Raw genomic sequence first — 18,588 nt, 5'->3', positions numbered from 1 at the left:
ATAATTAGGAAGCGTACATGGAAGTAACTGAAGCCAGTATCGATGGTCATCCATCAACGCCACGTTGGCCTATCGATGGACCATCTGTGGCTTCTGTCTTCTGGGTCTTAGTTTATTATTTGTCGGAGACTTCTCGAGGCTAAGTATCCATCGACGCCTCCCCATTGATGAGGTGTCAGTCAACTGAACGAGACATCGTTTGGCTCAGTCGATTGACACTGCCAAGGCAGTGTCTCGACAACCTTTATGTCCTTCTTGAGGGACTCTTGGGGAGTCGTACCCAGGCGTTTCCAACGTAAATATACACCTTAACATTTAAAGGACCTTCCAGAAGAGTTTCACCCAAAACCATAACATGCAACACCTTCAATCATGCTAGGCACACTCAAGATATACACATGCATGTCTCAAGGGCTAACTTTCGAACGTCTTGGACGTTTGACTTTCAAACTGCAGAAAGGTAAACATAATGCCTATAAACATCATTATTGATCATATAAGGACTTCATAATACAATGACAAAGATAAAAGCTCATAAAAACACATAAGACCCCTTTTGGTGACTAGTCGTCGAACGTCTTGGTCGCCTCTTGTTGTTTGAATTCCAAATGACTTCAAGTCACTCATGCATACTTTAAAACTCTCTATTAACATGTAAACAATATTATAGCCACGAGTGAGGCTCCAGAACTCCCAACTCATTTTGGGGTTTTACATAAATGACGTAGCTTAGGGGACAAACGAACACGTAAAACACCAAAAGACCCCTGGCTTAAAATCTATTAGAACTAGTGAAGGAGTTGACTAACGGTTCGTACTGGTCGACCGTTATTCCCAGCTGAGGACTGAAAGGTTTCTGGCCCATCAATAGATCTGGCTAACGGTACGTACTGGTTGAGCAACGTTCACAACTGATGACAGGAAGTTGGTTGGCCCATCGACAGAGCTAACATACAGATCGTAAGTCGATTGATGGTCCTTAGTTGTCTTCCACGGTGGCACTTGCAACTTTTTAATATCTACATTTTGGTTTGTTTTGGATATGAGGTGTAACAAAAAATTACGAAACAAACATCCAAAATTATTTATAAAAGATGCGGGATCGATATCGGAGGGGAAAATGGTAAATTCATAAATGTTTCCAAAAATGACCGACTATGTCAATACAATTAGTGTCAGCTATATCTATCAACTCTAGGCTACTGCATTTCAATATCGCAGAGGTGCTTAAGTTTAGTTCTAAAAATATTTTATCAAATCATATGTAACAACAATAACATAAAAAAAAAAGTCAATTTGAAGCATTTTAGTCATTACTTTTAAAGCCTCATTGATATCTCAGTAGCATTGTAGTCTTGTTCTCTAATATTAGAGAATTTGTAAATAAGTTAATTTTATTTGTTAAAATTGGCATCAAATACAATATAAGTGCTTGTCGAAGACATAAGCACTTTAACTTAAAACTTAATCAAATTTTTATTATTAAAATCGAAATAATCTAGTTTAAGACAAAATATTTTTACCAGACTCTTTATCATTATTGAATATGGCTACAAAGTGCTTTATTATCGCACAACTGCATACTTATTTTTTTTCAACACACACAACCACTCTCTTGTTATGATTGTTAAGGGAGTTTTCTACAAATCTAAAGTAGTTATTTGTGTATAAAATGAGGATGCATTCTCGTCCTTCCTCATCTTCGACAAGAGATTCTATCGAAAAATCCATTTATACTCATCTTTTTTTTTTGTGTGTGTTTCTATTTTCTATCATAAAGCTTGTTTATTTTGATGTTGTCTGCATTGTTTTCTTAATTCTTATTGAGTGAACAAGTAAAATAGAATTTTCAGGGTGTCTTTGGTATGGAAGAATTTAAAATTTTTACATGTTTTTTTTGTTAAAAAATATTTTTGCTAGAAACATCAAGCACTAAATCAGGAAAATCACTTCCCAACAAGGAGTTCATTTATCAAACCCATAGTGCGGTAATTAAGAGGTCAAAGGGAGTGACATCATTGGTTCAAACATTAAATGAAATGACAGTAAATGAATTATTCCCAAATTTTGTGATAGAGTTTTTCAGTACCTGTGTTGATTAAAGATAATAGGTCCCTAGGCCCCCTCTCTCTCTCTTTCTCTTTGGTGGTCACAGTTGTTGAGGGTAATCTGCAGTAGTAATTTGTGTATAAAATGAAGATCCATTCTCGACCTTCCTCATCTTCGACGAAAGATTCGTTCGAAATATCCTTCTTTTACTCATCCTTTTTTTTCTTGGTTTTTCTATATGCGATCATACAACTTGTTTACTTTGAAGTGAATTGCATTAGTTTTTCTTTAATCTTATTGAGCGAACAAGTAAAATCGATTTTTAGGGTGTGCTTGGTATGGAAGAATTTAAATTTTTTTCATGTTTTTGTTGGTTAAAGATATTTTTTCTTGAGATATCAAGTACTGAAAATCATGAAAATGACTTCCCTTGAAGGAGTTCATATATCCAACCCATAGTGGGGTAATTTAGTAGTTAAAGGGAGTGACATCATTGCTTCAAACATTAAATGAAATGATACTAACTGAATTATTCCAAATTTTTATGATAGAATTTTCCGGTAATTGTGTTTATTAGAGATAACAAGTACCTAGATATAGTCAAATAACCAACATTTTAAAACCTTTCTCTCAATCTCTCTCTCGATCTCTCTCTCCCTCTCTCCCCCTCTCTCTCTCCCTCTCTCTCAATCTCCCTCTGGTGGTCGCAGTTGTTGAGGATTTTTTTCTAATAATCTGCAGTAGCTATTTGTTTATAAATGAGGATTCATTCTTATGCTTCCTCATCTTCGACCAAAGGTTCTCTCAAAAAATCGTTCTTTTACCCATCCTTTTCTTCTAGTGTTTCTATTTGCTATCATACAACTTGTTTATATTAATATGATTTGCATTTTTTTTGCTTGATATCGAATTTTTATGGTGTCTTTGTTATGGAAGAATTTAAAATTTTTTCATGTTTTTGCTTGTCAAAAATATTTTTTCTATAAAAATCAAGTACTGAAAATCATGAAAATGACTTCCTTGCAAGTAGCTCGTTTTATCCAACCCGTAGTAGGATGATTTAGCAGTCAAAGGGAGTGAAATCATTGGTTCAAACATCATGAAATGACACTAAGTGGATTATTCCCAAATTTTATGATAGTGTTTTCCGGTTCTTGTTTTGATTTGAGATAACATGTGCCTAGAGAATAGAAAATAGTCAACACACCATTGTTATAAATGTATGACCCTCACTATTTGTTTCATGAAGGATCAAATGGGTTTATAATTAATTGAATTGATATTACTAATTATAATATTCCCACATTAGCCCTTTAAAAATTGGGAGTACCTTATTATATGAACTTGGCCAATGTTCTCCTTATTAGCTAGGTCAAAGATGAATTGAACACCTTTATAAATTCAATCCAAATGGATTGATGAATCAATTTACTCATCAAACACAAAGAAATTAAAAAACATTGATAGAGCACATTAAATTACTAGTAATAAACTATAATAAAGAAAATAAGGCAAGCTTTTAAACTTGTTCTTGTATCTAGGACAATACTTGTATTCATCTAGGGTAAACAAGATAATTGGTCAAATACCCACCTTACTATTCATAATTAACAAGACACAACTCTTATAAATAGAGAGAAAAAAGAGAAGATCATTAAATGAGGTTTGCAAGTATTATTGGGGAGAATGATATTTCCTAATAAGAATATTGCAAGTTTATTCCCATCCTTAGAAATAAGTGGGCCTATTTGTTTTAAAATTTGTCCTTTTTTTTGTGTGTGATGAAGAATTTTTTGAGATGGTGTGTTTCAGACACATATATATCCGCTATATGTTGTATATAATGTAAATGATGTTGTTGTACTTGAATGTTAATTCAGAAAATAGGACGGCTAATGATGTGAGTGTTGGTTTAACCATCTATGCAGATGAAGACCAAGCTATTGGAGTTGCTGATATTGAGTCAACTGCAGATTCAATTTTGCCCACTATAAAACAAGGAAGGAAACATATTGACTAAGGGTAAACAAAGTATTAAAATAAATGAAGAGCCAATAGAAGAAAATTGTGTAATGAATGATGTAGGAAAGGGTGGTGACCATATATTGTTGTGGCAAATATGGAAAGAAGACAACAATAGGTGGATGGAAGAAAACCATACACTTTATCTGGAATTCAATAGTCAAAATGGGTTTATGATTGAAACTGCTGAGCAGCCATCTGATTTGATAATTCCCTTGTTTAGGTGCCAAAAAGAGTGGTTGGCTTGGGCGTTAAAGTAAGAACAATCTATAGATAGAGGTGGTATTCTTGGTGATGATATGGGGATAGGGAAGACTATGCAATCCATGGCTCTTGTGCTTGCTAAATATGAAATAAGGCAAGAAATTTCTTATTCCAATATGCTCTCACCTGCCCCTTTTGTTCTCCAAGCAGTGAAAGGAACCCTTGTATAATGACCTGTTGTTGCTTTGGTTCAATGAGTCATTGAGATTGACCGATTTTACCACTATAGGGCACAAAAAAGTTCTTGTTTACCACGATGCCAACAGGGAGAACGATATCGACAGATTCACAGAGTATGATTTTGTTATTACTACCTACTCCACAATGGACATTGAGTAGGAAAAATATCATGTTTTTGCACTCTATGAAGTGGAATCGTATTATTTTGGATGAGGCAATTATTTTTTAACTCAACCGACACATTTGGTTTTTGTTAAAAATAAGCATAAGAACTGCATTAGTCCAAGTTCTTTGTATTGTAGGGTAGTTATTTACTGTTTAGTAGTCAATTAGTTTCTATCTTATCCTTATCTTTAGTTTTTAATCTTATCCTTATGAGTTAGTTTACTTGTAAAGTTTATAAATATTTGTGTTATAATGAAGTAAGTAGTTTTGCTTTCATAAATATTTTCTTTGTTGGTTTATCAAACTAATGTTCCTACTTGTTCAATAACGAAATAAAATCAGATTGTTATCTTTTTCCTTTTGTGAAAACTAACAATTGGTATCAGAGCATTTATTTCTTGAGGGATACATGGGTATTTCATCAATGTTAGGATTTTAATCAACAAAACAAGTTTCTCAATCATGGAAGCATAATCATGTTTTTCTATAATGGCACCGCCTGTTTTTAATGGTGATAACTATCAGATTTGGGCGGTAAGGATGGAAACTTATCTAGATGCCATGGATATATGGGAGGTAGTCGAATAGGATGATGAAGTTCCTATGTTGCCTAACAATCATACTATGGCCAAGATCAAAAACCATAAAGATAGGAAAACTAGAAAATCAAAGGAAAAGACCTCTTTATTTTCAGTAGTATCTTCTTCAATCTTCACTCGAATTATGTCTCTAATGACAGCCAAAGCCATCTGGAACTATCGCAAGTCAGAATATGAAGGGATGAAAAGATCAGAGGTATATAAGTGCTAAATCTTATAAGAGATTTCGGATGTAGAAGATGAAAGAAACTGAAACCATAAAAGATTACTCAGAAAGGCTCTTGGACATAGAAAACAGGGTAAGATTGCTCGGTTCCGTGTTTATTAATTATTCACATATTTTTGAAAAGATTCGGGTAACTGTGCCGGAAGGATTTGAAGCAACCATAACTACTTTGGAAACATAAAGGATCTGTCCAAGATCACCTTCAGAGAGGGAGAATTGTTTTCCAAGCCTCAAGATTGAGGCAAAAACAAAAAGAACAAGAACAAGAAGAATGGTGACGGCATTTCAACAAGTACTTACAAAGACTGAACACTCAAAGAAAAGTTATCTTCCTTGTAAGCATTGTAAGAAGAAAGTTTATCCACCATATAAATGTTGGAGAAGGCCTGATGCTAAATGTAGTAAATGCAATAAACTTTTGGAAGAAGCTGTAATTTGCAAGAAAAACGGTCAGCAACAAGCAGCAGAGGCTAAAATTGTTGATGGTGAGGAGGAAGATCAACTCTTTTTTGCTACATGTTTTTCAAGCAGATCATCGAGCGAGTGTTGGCTGATTGGTAGTGGATGCACTAATCATATGAAAAATGACATGTCTCTCTTCAAGGAATTAAAGCCCACGACCATTACTAAAGTCAGAATAGGTAATGGTGACCATCTTCCTGTAAGAGGGAAAGGAACCATTGTTATTCAAAGTAATTTTGGTACTAAAACAATTTCTGATGTGCTTTATTTACTTGACATAGATCAAAACTTTGTGCTGGTCAACTAATGGAAAAATGCTACAAGTTAAAATTTGAAGATAATCATTGCTTGATTAAGGATGCTTCAGATCCAACAATGTTTAAAGTAATAATGAGAGGCAAAAGTTTCTCATTAGATCCATTTGAGGAGGAGCATGTTGTTTTTTCCAGCAAAAGAAAGTGTTGCAAAAGTATGGACAAGACACTCAGACACTATCACTATGAAGGGTTGGTTAAAATTTGAAAAATGAAAATAGTTAAGGATTTTCCTATTTTAGAAGTACATTCTTCAAATTGTCTTGCGTGTCAATATGGAAAACAAAGTAAACTTCCATTTCAAAAGACAACTTGGAGAACCTCAAACAAAAATTGCAACTAATTCATACTGATATAGCAAGACCTCAAAGGACTCCTTCACTAAATGGTAGTCTTTACTATATTAATTTTGTAGATCACATAACACGCATGTGTTGGCTTTATTTTCTCAAGCATAAGTCAAAGGCTTCTAATATTTTACGGAAGTTCAAAGCAAAAGTAGAAAGTGAACGCAACTGTAAAATTCAGTCTGTACGACAATATAATGGAAAGGAATACACTTCTTACCAGTTCGACATATTATGTGAGGAAGCAGGGATTTATCATCAGCTTACTACTCCCTATGCTCCACAACAAAATGGAGTAAGTGAGAGAAGGAACAGATACATTATGGATATGACCAGATGGATGTTGCATGAAAAGAACTTGACAAAGAAATTTTGGGTAGAGGCAGCAAATACATCAGTTTTTCTTCGAAATACGCTTCCCACAAAGGAATCGAAGGGACGAACTTCATTTGAAGCTTGGTATGGATTTAAACCATCGTTAAATTTTCTTAAAGTGTTTGGTAGTCTCTATTTTTCCTACATTACTCAGGTTAAACGAGATAAACTAGATAAAAATATGTCCCAGGCATTTCTACTGGATATAGTTTAGTTTCAATGGCATATAAAGTCTTCCAACCACAAACTGAAAATATAATCTTTAGTAGAGCTGTGAATTTTATAGAGAATGAAGAGTTGGGTTCGGAAGACTCGAAGAAATGTGTCTTTAACACTTCTGACAAAGCAGAAAAGTCTCCTACCATGTTTTTTGAGAAGAAATTTCACTCTCACGGCAGGATGAATTGTTGGATCATTTACCAGTAAAAGGTATTCGACAACTCAACAATATATATCAGAGATGAAATGTAGCAGTATGTAAAGGTACAATGAAGCCAATAATGATGAAAAATGGGTGGCTGCAATGAAAGAAGATTTGTTTATGATTGAGAAGAACATGACTTGGGACCTTGTTGATTAACCTAAAGATAGAAAGATAATTGGGTTGAAATTGATCTTTAGAACCAAGCTAAATGTAGATGGTTCAGTGAATAAACATAAATCGAGACATGTAATTAAGGGGTATTCTCATATTTTTGGTGTGGATTATTTGATACATTTGCACCAGTAGCTTTGCTTGACATGACCAGGTTACTTCCTACTGTTGCTGCACAATTGGGTTGGAAAGTGTATCAGAAGGATGTCAAATCAGCATTCCTTAATGGCTTTCTTTAAAAATAAATTTATGTTGAGCAACCTGAAGTCTTTGTGAAGAAAGGAAAGGAGGACAAAGTTTAAAGGTTAAGAAAGACACTTTATGGACTTAAACAGGCACCACGGGGCTGGTATGTCCGAATAGATTGCAATTTAATTGGCTTAATCTTGAAAAAGAGTCTATCAAAATCTACTCTTTATGTGAAACATCATGGCATTGATATTCTTGTTGTGTCTATATATGTGGAATATGTACTAGAAGCAATACATGTCATATCGAGGATTTCAAACAAGAAATGATGCAAACCTTTGAGATGACTGATCTTGGTCTAATATTTTATTTTCTTGGTAAGGAAATCAATCAAGGACAGGATGAAGTTTTCATTTGCTAGAAGAAATATGCTAACGAAATTCTCAAAAAGTTCAGCATGGAAGATTGCAAGGAGATGAGTACTCCTATGAACCAAAAAGAGAAACTAAGCAACAATGATGGAGCAGAAAAAGTGGAGGAAACGTACTTTAGATGCTTAGTCGGTTATTATATGTATCTCACAGCTACAAGTCCCGATATTTTGTTTGTTGTAAGCATTCTATCAAGGTTCATGCATTGTTCTAGTGAGGTGCATCTAAAACAAGCAAAACAAGTCGTCAGATACATCAAAGGTACCATCAATTATTGTGTGAAGTTTAAGAAAAGAATAAATCTGAAACTACTTGGGTATGATGATAGTAATTGGGGTGGATCTGCAGATCACATATGAATATTGTTTTAGTCTTGGAACATGTATGTTTTCACAGTGCTCAAAGAAGCAATACATTGTGTCTCAATCCATTGCAGAGGCAAAATTTGTGGCTGCCACAGCAATAGTGAATAAAGGATTATGGTTGAGGAAAGTTTTTGGTGATCCTGCTCTATTGCAAAACTGAAGAACCGATTGATATCTTCACCAAACCATTATCAGGAAATAAATTTCTACTTCTCAGGCAAAAATTTGGATCCTGCAGCTCTTAAGCAAGGAGGAGTGTTTGAAATATGCATAAGAACTACATCAGTCCAAGTTCTCTTTATTGTAGGGTAGTTAGGATAGTTATTTACTGTTTAGCAGTTAATTAGTTTCTATCTTATCCTTATCCTTCGTTTTTTAATCTTATCCTTAGGAGTCGATTTATTTTAAAACTCTATAAATATCAGTGTTATAATGAAGTAAGTAGTTTTGCTTTCATAAATTTTTCTTTGCTACTTTATCAAACTAATGTTCCTACTTGTTCAATAACGAAATAAAATCAAATTATTATGTTTTTCCTTCTCTGAAAAAATAAGAGATTTGCTTGATATACTTTACTTGAGCCACGAGTCTATCTAAAAGAAGCTCTCTACCTTCACAAGGTAGGGTTAAGGTTGTGTACACATAACTAACTACTCTACAATAAGAAGGTAGCTAGGGGTATGGTTGTTTAAAGTTCACATTTGTTGGTTTCGTTATACATTGTTTGTGTCTGATGAAAACCCTTCATCCATAATTTTCTAGCGGATTGCACTTTTGTGGCACAGGTCCATTATGTGAAGGATATACGCAGCAACACTAAAAGAGTTACTCTTGCACTAGAATCTTCTTTTAAGTGGATCTTAAGTGGTACACCCCTCCAGAACCATGTAGGAGAGTTGTACTCACTTGTAAGTTTTTTGTGATTAATGTTATTTTGTGGCTAACAGAATAAACATCTTCATTTTCTGAAACAAATACATCGTTACTTCTGGACAAGTCCGTTTTATGCAAATTAATCCTTGCTCGTACTATTTCATTAAAGATTGTTATTGCAGAACTCTCGACCATAGGTAGACCTAAAATCTTATTTTTTAACTTTGCACCTAACTTGGTTAGAGAGAGAAATAGCTGAAAAATTGTTTTATTTGGTCATTTCACCAGAGATTTTGTTGTTAATGTTTCTTCCTTGAGTTTTTTTTTATTTTTCATCTTTTTGACATCTCTTGTATATTTTTTTCTGTTTGTATTTATTTTAGATCATTCATGTTCGCACATTTCCACCACAAATCTAATCGGCACTTCTCCTGGTGGAATAGAGTAAGTCATCAAATTAATATACTTATTTTGGTGCTTCATGTTATTTATGATAAAAAAATGTTGTTGTTACAGAGACATTGATACATCTTATGATTCTATTATAATTCCTCGCCCATATACTTTCAAGGAAATCATGGGTTTGGTAGAGATGTGATGGATTTGTTGAAACACAAAATTTTTAAAACGATAATGCTAAGACGTACTAAAAAGGGAAGGGCTGCTGATTTTTTTTTCCAGATTAATGTAATGCTAGAGTTGTTAATTTTTTCTCCTATTTTGCATGTTGCTTTTTGCATTTATGTTACCTTGCGCAAAGAGTCTTTGTATGCTAACGAAGAAGATTACTACACATCAATACGCGAAGAAAGTCGGGCAAAATTAAATGTGTATGCTATCTATTTTTGTTAGTACTTATGCAACTACTACTTTCTTGTGTGAAAGTCATATTGGCCTTTTTGTTGATCGCCATTCGCTACTTATGGTTATTTCATATTGAATTTGTTTTAACGCTAGAGATCATGATCTTACTCTTTTATGTTGTTTTTTTCTGGTCTTTAGATTACATTCTTGCATGATATATGTTTCACCTATTTTCCATCTGTTAAGTAATCATCACTAAATATAAATGTTCCTTTTCTTGAAAATCCTAAAAAACGTCCATTTACACCCCTTTTTTGTGTGGAAAATGCTCAAAACTAGCTATTTCACCTTGTGAAATAGTAAATTATTAGAGCCAGAATAAGCGGTACGTTATTCTTTTTCTTATCACTATATTGTTTCTTCCTAATGTATTTGGTGCAGATACATTCCATATAGTACATTGATGAATAACTACGCTGACATTTTTGATCTACTCATACACATGACACAGGCATGGATATCATGCTTTCAATATGAACTCTTCTTAATTATGTATTGATAGCTACTTGTATTTGGTTTTAGTTATGAATAAATGTTTCTTTTATAGGTTCATTGTAGACTTCGAACTATTCATCTAAAGTAATTTTTTTTCTTCAGAAGATCTATATCAGTACTTCTACATTAATTGAGGTAAAAGCATTGAAGAATTGAAATGAAATAATCGATATTGTTAATGGGATAAATCTTTCAATATTGCATAACTCAGAGATAATAATTTGTTCTTCATAACTTTTTGGATTTCATTTTCCTTAGATATTCTCCCTCAAGCCATTATTTATGTAACATTTTTCATTAAAAGTTTTTCCTTCACCACTTACATTTTTTCTTCAGTATTATTTTACCTTATTTTTTTTCTTGATCGATTTTGTACTAGCATTCTTTCAATTTGATTAATCTTTTTTTCTTCATTTCTTTTTATACTATTTACTTTTTCTGACTTGTAATATATATTATTTGATGGATTACACTAGGTATAATATTATTTTTGTTGTTGTAATATTTTCTATTCATTCTATATGATGAAGTGTAACATTACCCATGAGAACCCCCTACCAAGGCGCCCGACAGTGATCCTTTCCTACTTTATTTCCTTTGTCAATTGAATATGATTTGGTGGTGGATTTATTTCCCATCCTTATGTTTTTCGCAGATGTATTTACATCATGATAATTGAATTAAAGTTGGAGTAAAAGTTGATACAATATTTGGATACCAAAATGGAAGTGCCTATTTTATATTTCTTATTATAATTCCACGAATAAAGAAATACGACACAAGAAAAAGAGAAAGAATTGACTTATTAGTGTCTTGTATCATCAATTTATTAGTTGTTTTTAGCATGCCTTGGCTCTCTTGTTGGATCTCTTGAATTTCCTTAACAATTTTAGCTCCTTAATGAAATAAATAGTTCAAAATTCTTTGACTTCCTATAATCTATGCATGGTTCTACCTCAAAAGTAATAGCTAGAAATGTTTTTCTTATATTTGATTGATTTTATTTTTGATCTAACAACAGGCACTTGATCATCCCTACCTTGTGGATTACTCAAGTACTGTTGTGGATAGAAGTGGAAGCACAAGTAATTTTGAACAATCATGCAGTTTATGTCCCGATCTTATAAAAGATCCAGTTGTGAGTTTCATCCTCTTCCCCTTCAGTATAATTGGATTTGATGGAATTCATATTTGCACTACATTAATATTTTGTAGATTATATGGTGGATATTTCGAATCTTAATGTGGCCATAGTTTTCCACATTTACACCTACAATGTCTTTTGAAAGGATATTTTGAATAGGTTTTTCGATTCTTCTTTAAGTGCATGAGCTTCTAAAAATTCACTTCCAACACAATTTGAAAGACCTCAATATTTTATTTTTGGAATGTCTTTTAACACCTAAAAGGACTTCCATGAAACTTGTGGACTTAATGATTTAAATTCTCGTACCTCATTGCTTGACAACCTAAGAAATTGCTATGAATTCCTTTACTATTTTTTTGTTACTATGTAAATTACCTGTGCTTCACATGGGACTGAACTATTTTATTAAGCTCACATATGATCATTCAATAATATTCTTATTTTATATATATACCCTATATTGTCATGAACATTTTATTTTAAGGCAAAGTGTTCCTCAAAAATCTTAATGCTCTGTATTTTTTATATTATTTTTGTTATAGAAGTTAGGAGTCATATAGAGATTTCGAGTATAAGAAAGAAGTTTAAGAAAATCTCCATAGAAATAGTTGATCAAAATTAATGAAATTTTCTAAATTCCAAATAGTTATAAAGAACAACATCAGACAATAAAGAAGAGACGAAAAAGTCTCGAACAACAACACTCCCAAGTAAAATGGAACATCATGTTCATACCAGAACATAATAAGCTAAATTTAAATGGAAGATCTTCAACTTATTTCTTATGAACCTCCATCAATCTATGATTATTATATTATGACGTATCATCTATATGTTTAAAAATGTAAAACTGATTGTATCATACATGTTTTTCCTCATTGTCTCAGAGTAGCCATTATCATTATTTATGTTTCATATCACCGACCACAACTTTCTTTTTGAATTGAACCATATTTATTTTTATGATTATAGTATGCAGTTAAAAAAATTAATCCAATTATTAACCATGAAATAGGTGGACTGTGAATGGAAAGGTTCACAACTGGACATTCTAAACCAACACATAACATATTAAAATATTAAATCATAATTTTATGAGAACTTGAACTCATAAATATCCACAAATAATAATAAAAATAACCTTGATTTCAAAGCACTCACGAAGAAAAATGCATGTTGCTTGTCTATCAAGTTGTATACAAGTTTACTGTTCAAAAATTGAATTGAAATAATCCAAAAGAAAGAGTTGTTACTTATTTATTTAAAAAATTTTTTTTTATCAAAATAAAGAGTTATCTTATAGTAAAAAGGGAAAATACACAAGTACCCCCTCAACCTATGCCCGAAATCCCAGAGACACACTTATACTATAATAAGGTCCTATTACTGCCCCGAACTTATTTAATAAGTAATTTTTTCCCCTTTTGTCCTACGTGACACTAACTTGAAAAAAAAGTAAACCAGCATTGGGCCCACAAAATAGTGTCACATAGGCAGAAAAGGCGTAGAAAATTATTAATAAAATAAGCCAGGAGGGTAATATCCCTAGTAAAAATGATATTTAATAACAATTAGTAGTTTAATTATCGATAAATATGTATGTTCAGAGGCAATTGGTACTCCCTATAAATGATCGTAAAGATTGTAGCAACATTTAATCTAATGACAATTCATTAAAGTCGGTAAAGGCTCTAGCACTCTTCGTTAATGTACATATTTATTGTTGATAAAATTTATATTTGTTATAGTGTATTTTGGACATTTGTTTATTGCAAGAAAACTTGATCTCCTATTATGCCCATAAAGATGAGATGAAGAAATATGACAAATTATTTAACTAGCCACAAAAGAAGTGGACTAATTGTCTGTATACTAATATTCTAGGAAGAGTTCAATGGCATACAAATTTTTTGTACCTAAGAAAAAAAATCAAAATAATATACTAACTGTGGCAAGCAAGACAACAATCTGTTTGATTCTTTTAGAAAACATCATAATTGGTTCTGTGTCAGTTATCATATATTTTTAATTGTGTGCTATCAAATATAATACAACCCACAAGTAACTCTCCCAAAATATTTATGAAAAAATGTGTAGAAAGGGACAAAAGAGAAGATATATTTTCAACCATCCTTTTTGGAATTCTTAACAGAGTTAAAAAAATAAGCAAAATAGCAAATACAAAATGCAATAGATACACGAATAATTATGATGTACAGTAATAGATTACGCTTCATTAAATAGGGGAAAAACATTGAGTAAATTTCATACGAAGTTTAAATAATTTATTTAAATTCGACTGCCCTATGGCAAAAAAAACTTAAAAATAATAGTGGCAGAAATACAATTTTTATTTACTACAGAACCAAATGTAAAGAATTCAACTATTTCAACAGCGTTAAGAGTTACGAAATAAGAGATTCAAGAGTCATAATGTGGCATTACAATCAAAAATCTATTTTATTTGTATATACGAAGAAACCTATAGAAAGAGACAAAAGAGAAGATCACTTTTCATTAATCTTTGCTGAAATTTTAACAGCGTTTTAAAACAAGTCATCAAAGTAGCAAAAAATATTGTCATAATTATATTAATCACTATGTCTTAAAGTAAATATTAAGTCTATAATATAGGAGGAAGAAAACATTGAGGAATGAAACAAACTTCATAAGAAGCTTAATTAATGTATTTGAATTCGACTACCCTAGAGCGGAAAAACACCTATAAATTGTAGTACCAGGAAATCCTTCTATTTATAGACAACAACAGATAGTGTGAATAAATTATTATTATGCCTTATTTCAAAGGTCACAACTCTTTGAAAAAGTTACAATCTTTCGGAAAGGTCACAACCTTTTATAAAAGGTCATATATTTTCATAAAAGTCGCAACTCTTCATAATAACTTTTCAAAAAAGTTACAACTTTTGATGTAAAAGTCACAACTCTTCATTAAAGTCACAACTTTAAATAATACTCACAATTTTTCGGAAATGTGATAAATCTTTAGAAAAGTTACAGCTCTTGGGAAAGGTTACGACCATTTATAAAGACACAACTTTTTATAAAAGTAACAACTCTTCGTAAAAGTCACAACTTTTCATAAAGTCACACCTTTTAATGAAAGGAGAAGGCTAGTTTTGGAAATAAAATAAATTCAAATTGATTGCTTGTTTGTGGTGGCGTCACATAGGCGGACTTAGTGTTATCATTTATATATACTAGGTAATTTTCCCACGCTTCGCGCGGTCATAAATAATAATTGTATTTAACTTGTAAGTATTTTTTTATAATTAATATCCATACATAAAAATAATGAAAAATAGGTTCTTAAAAATATTAACAACATTCCAACATGAATTTTATTGTTTGTCATTATCACTTAACTCAATAACTTCTAGTTAATAATTTATTCACGAAATAATAAATCATTGGTTCTTTAATCAACATTAAAAGGAAATTTAAAGAAGAAAATAAGAATATATATAAAAGGCATTTCATAATAAAATGAAACATTTAAGTTGTATAGATTATACAATTGTGATATATGTATTAGGAAAAAATTCAAAAAAATTGTTAAAATATTTAAAATAGAAATTACGTTTGAACATGAAAACAATTAAACTTTGAATTTGTATAATGAATTTTTTTCAATTGATAAGTTAGAAATTCCATATATATTTAAAATAGATTAATATGTAAGCTTATATATACTAGGCTAAATGGTCTTGTGAACTCTCGCACTTGTATCAGATTGTAAATTGGACCCTTCTACTTGCGATTTTGTCAAGTGAACACTTAAATTTAATAAAAACAGAGTATTTTAAACCTTTTTTTTTCATTTGAGTAATATGCGTGAATACATAAAAATTACACCTGGAATCCATGTCAGTTTTAATGACACATAAAATATTAAAGAATAAATTATTGTAAAAAAATTTATTTATTTTCCTCTCTCAGGTCACCCAAGTCATCGTCCCCATCTTCATTACCCATAAACTTTCTGAAGCACAAAAATTCACCAGCACCTATGATAGCTTGAGAATTGGGTGCTCCCATTTTACAAATTTCTAGAAAAGACAGATTCCCCCTCTTGACTTAATTGCTCTGTATTCTCCTTTATAAGTCCCAATGCTTGCAAAGCAACCCATGATTTTTTCTTCCATAGATCACTCCAAAATTAAACTCAAGCTAAGAGACCGACTAATTCGACTAAGTCGCCTAGATCTAAAGTTGAGTATCGAATTTCTCAATACAGTCCATATAGTCTTGTAATTTGAGCTTTCAATTTCGAGAGAAATTTTTAATTTAAATCTTTATATTAAAAGCTTAAATCTTTAGATTAAAAGCTCAAATCATGTAACCCATTTTTTATTTGAAGACAAATAAATCAGCACAAACAACTATTCAAACAAAACTTTACTTTGAGTTTATACTTACTTTCCTATTAAAATGTGCACCTCTTTTGATTATTGCAGGATACTTCTTGCATACATTCTTTTGAAAGTCATCTCTGATAAGTTTTACTGCAGTTATGGGACAAATTTCATGTCCTTCGTGTTCTAAATCATTTACCTGGATTTCACCGCAAATGATCAGAATACTAAAGCAAAAATCAAAGATTTTAGGTCTTCAGGTATACTGAAAATTTTGTCGTCATAATTTTCAAAGAAGCACAAAAATAAAAGCTTTAGTATACAATTACTTTTCTATCAATAACTATATCTTATCTTGTTTTTATATTTTGCTTTATGGTTTTATTTTCTTCTCACAATGAGTCCAAAGGGCTGCAATATTATGTCTTAAACAACTATAATTTTCTTCTTGTGAATATCTCTATTATGGTAGTAAGAGCGTTCTCGTTGCTTGCTTTATTGGTTGAAGAGAGAAGAAATAAGGTTCATGATTGAAAAAGATGGTTCTGGAAAGGCAATTGTCTTCACCCAATTCAGGTCATTTTTGGATCTGTTACACTATTCTCTACAAAAGGTAAGACATATTTTCTTTATAAGCTTCCTACTTATCCGTATTGTTGCCATCATTGTAACAACAAAAAACATGTCTTGTGTCAATTTGGCTGTCGGGCATCAGTTGTGTTAAATTAGGTGGATCCATGACTATCACTGCATGAAATTCTGCAATTATAAAACTTACAAACGATTCAAGTTGCATTATATTTCTTATGAGCTTGAAAGCCGGGGGTCTTGCCCTGAATCTTACTGCAGCATCACAAGGCTTCAGAAGCGCCGCCCACCGTCTTGCAAAAGAATGAATTGATTATTTATTAGCTTGTGTTTTACAGTATATAAAAGATATACTCAACTGGTAAAGAGAGTCCTAATATATATAACGTCTAAACATATTAACTATTGGAGATAAAATAGAATTAATAAAGTGATTGAGATAAACTATAATTCTAGAAACTGGAAAACAACTAAAACTAGAACAAGCTGAAAAACAGGAAGAAATGTCTCCACTAACAATTGTAACATACAATTAACAACTGAATAAAATTCTTTGCACTCCCTCCCTTAAACTGAAAGACTCTTAGTTTAATTTCCTGAAGCTGCATCCACAAAAGTACAAACTCCAAGTGATTACCTGAGCTTCACAAATTGTGCATATTTGAGGTATTTAGTGAATATGTCATTGAATGGTCTTCGCTTCTGCAATGCATAAGATCAATTTATCTGTCTTCAGTAACATCTCGTAAAAACATAAAATCTTACATCAAATGTTTGCTTCTCCTGTACAAAACTAGATTTTTGAGAAACTTTATAGCTTAACTATTGTCACAATATATTGTTGTTGCTTTCTGTTGCTTAAAATTCAGCTCAGTAAGATTATTTCTTAGCCAAATAGCTTGTGAGGCACATGCAGTAGCAATTACAAATTCAGCTTCAGTTGTTGACAAAATGACGATTGGTTGCTTCTTTGATGACCATGAGATTGCGCCTGAACTCTGCACAAATACATATCCTGAAGTACTCTTCCGATCATCTAAATCTCTAGCATAATCACTATATGAAAATTCAATTGGTCTTGAATTTTTATCCTTCTTGTTGAACAACCCAAAGTCAATATCTTTTAAGTAGTGAATGATCCTTTTTTGCAACAAAAAGTTGCAATTCTTTTGGATTCTCCATGAATCTGTTGATGAAGCTTATATCATGTGTTATGTATGCCCTCATTGTTATCAAATACATCAATATTCCCACAATTTTGTAGTGTCATCAATTCTCTTTCCTCCAAGATCTTTTGTAAGCTTCAAGCCAACATCTAATGGGTAAGTGACAGAATTGCAATTTTGCATTTGAAACCTGACTAAAATTTCTCACCATAGTTCTTTTGAGAAACAAATATTCCGTCGGCTGATTGTAATATTTCTATGCCAATAATGTCATATGACATACCAAGGTAAGACATATCAAATTCAAGAATCATAGAACTTTTAAAATTTTCAAACACAAGTCTATCATTTCCCATATTAATAAAATCATTTACATACAAGCATACAATCAACATTTTCCCTCCATCTTCACACTTAAGAAATTTTCTAAATCCTTCCTTTATGAAGTAAGCATTGATACGACTATACCAATCTCTATGTTCTTGTTTATATCCGT

General features: G+C 31.9%; 1 pseudogene; it reads left to right on the top strand.

Moving 5' to 3' along the window:
- Positions 1-4,121: 4,121 nt before the first annotated feature.
- Positions 4,122-18,209, top strand: LOC107024929 (annotated as a pseudogene).
- The last annotated feature ends 379 nt before the right edge of the window (positions 18,210-18,588 follow it).

Source organism: Solanum pennellii, chromosome 7 (assembly GCF_001406875.1).
Source record: "Solanum pennellii chromosome 7, SPENNV200".
In the NCBI taxonomy this organism is placed as follows: Eukaryota; Viridiplantae; Streptophyta; class Magnoliopsida; order Solanales; family Solanaceae; genus Solanum; species Solanum pennellii.
This window is presented reverse-complemented; position numbering and strand designations above follow the sequence as displayed.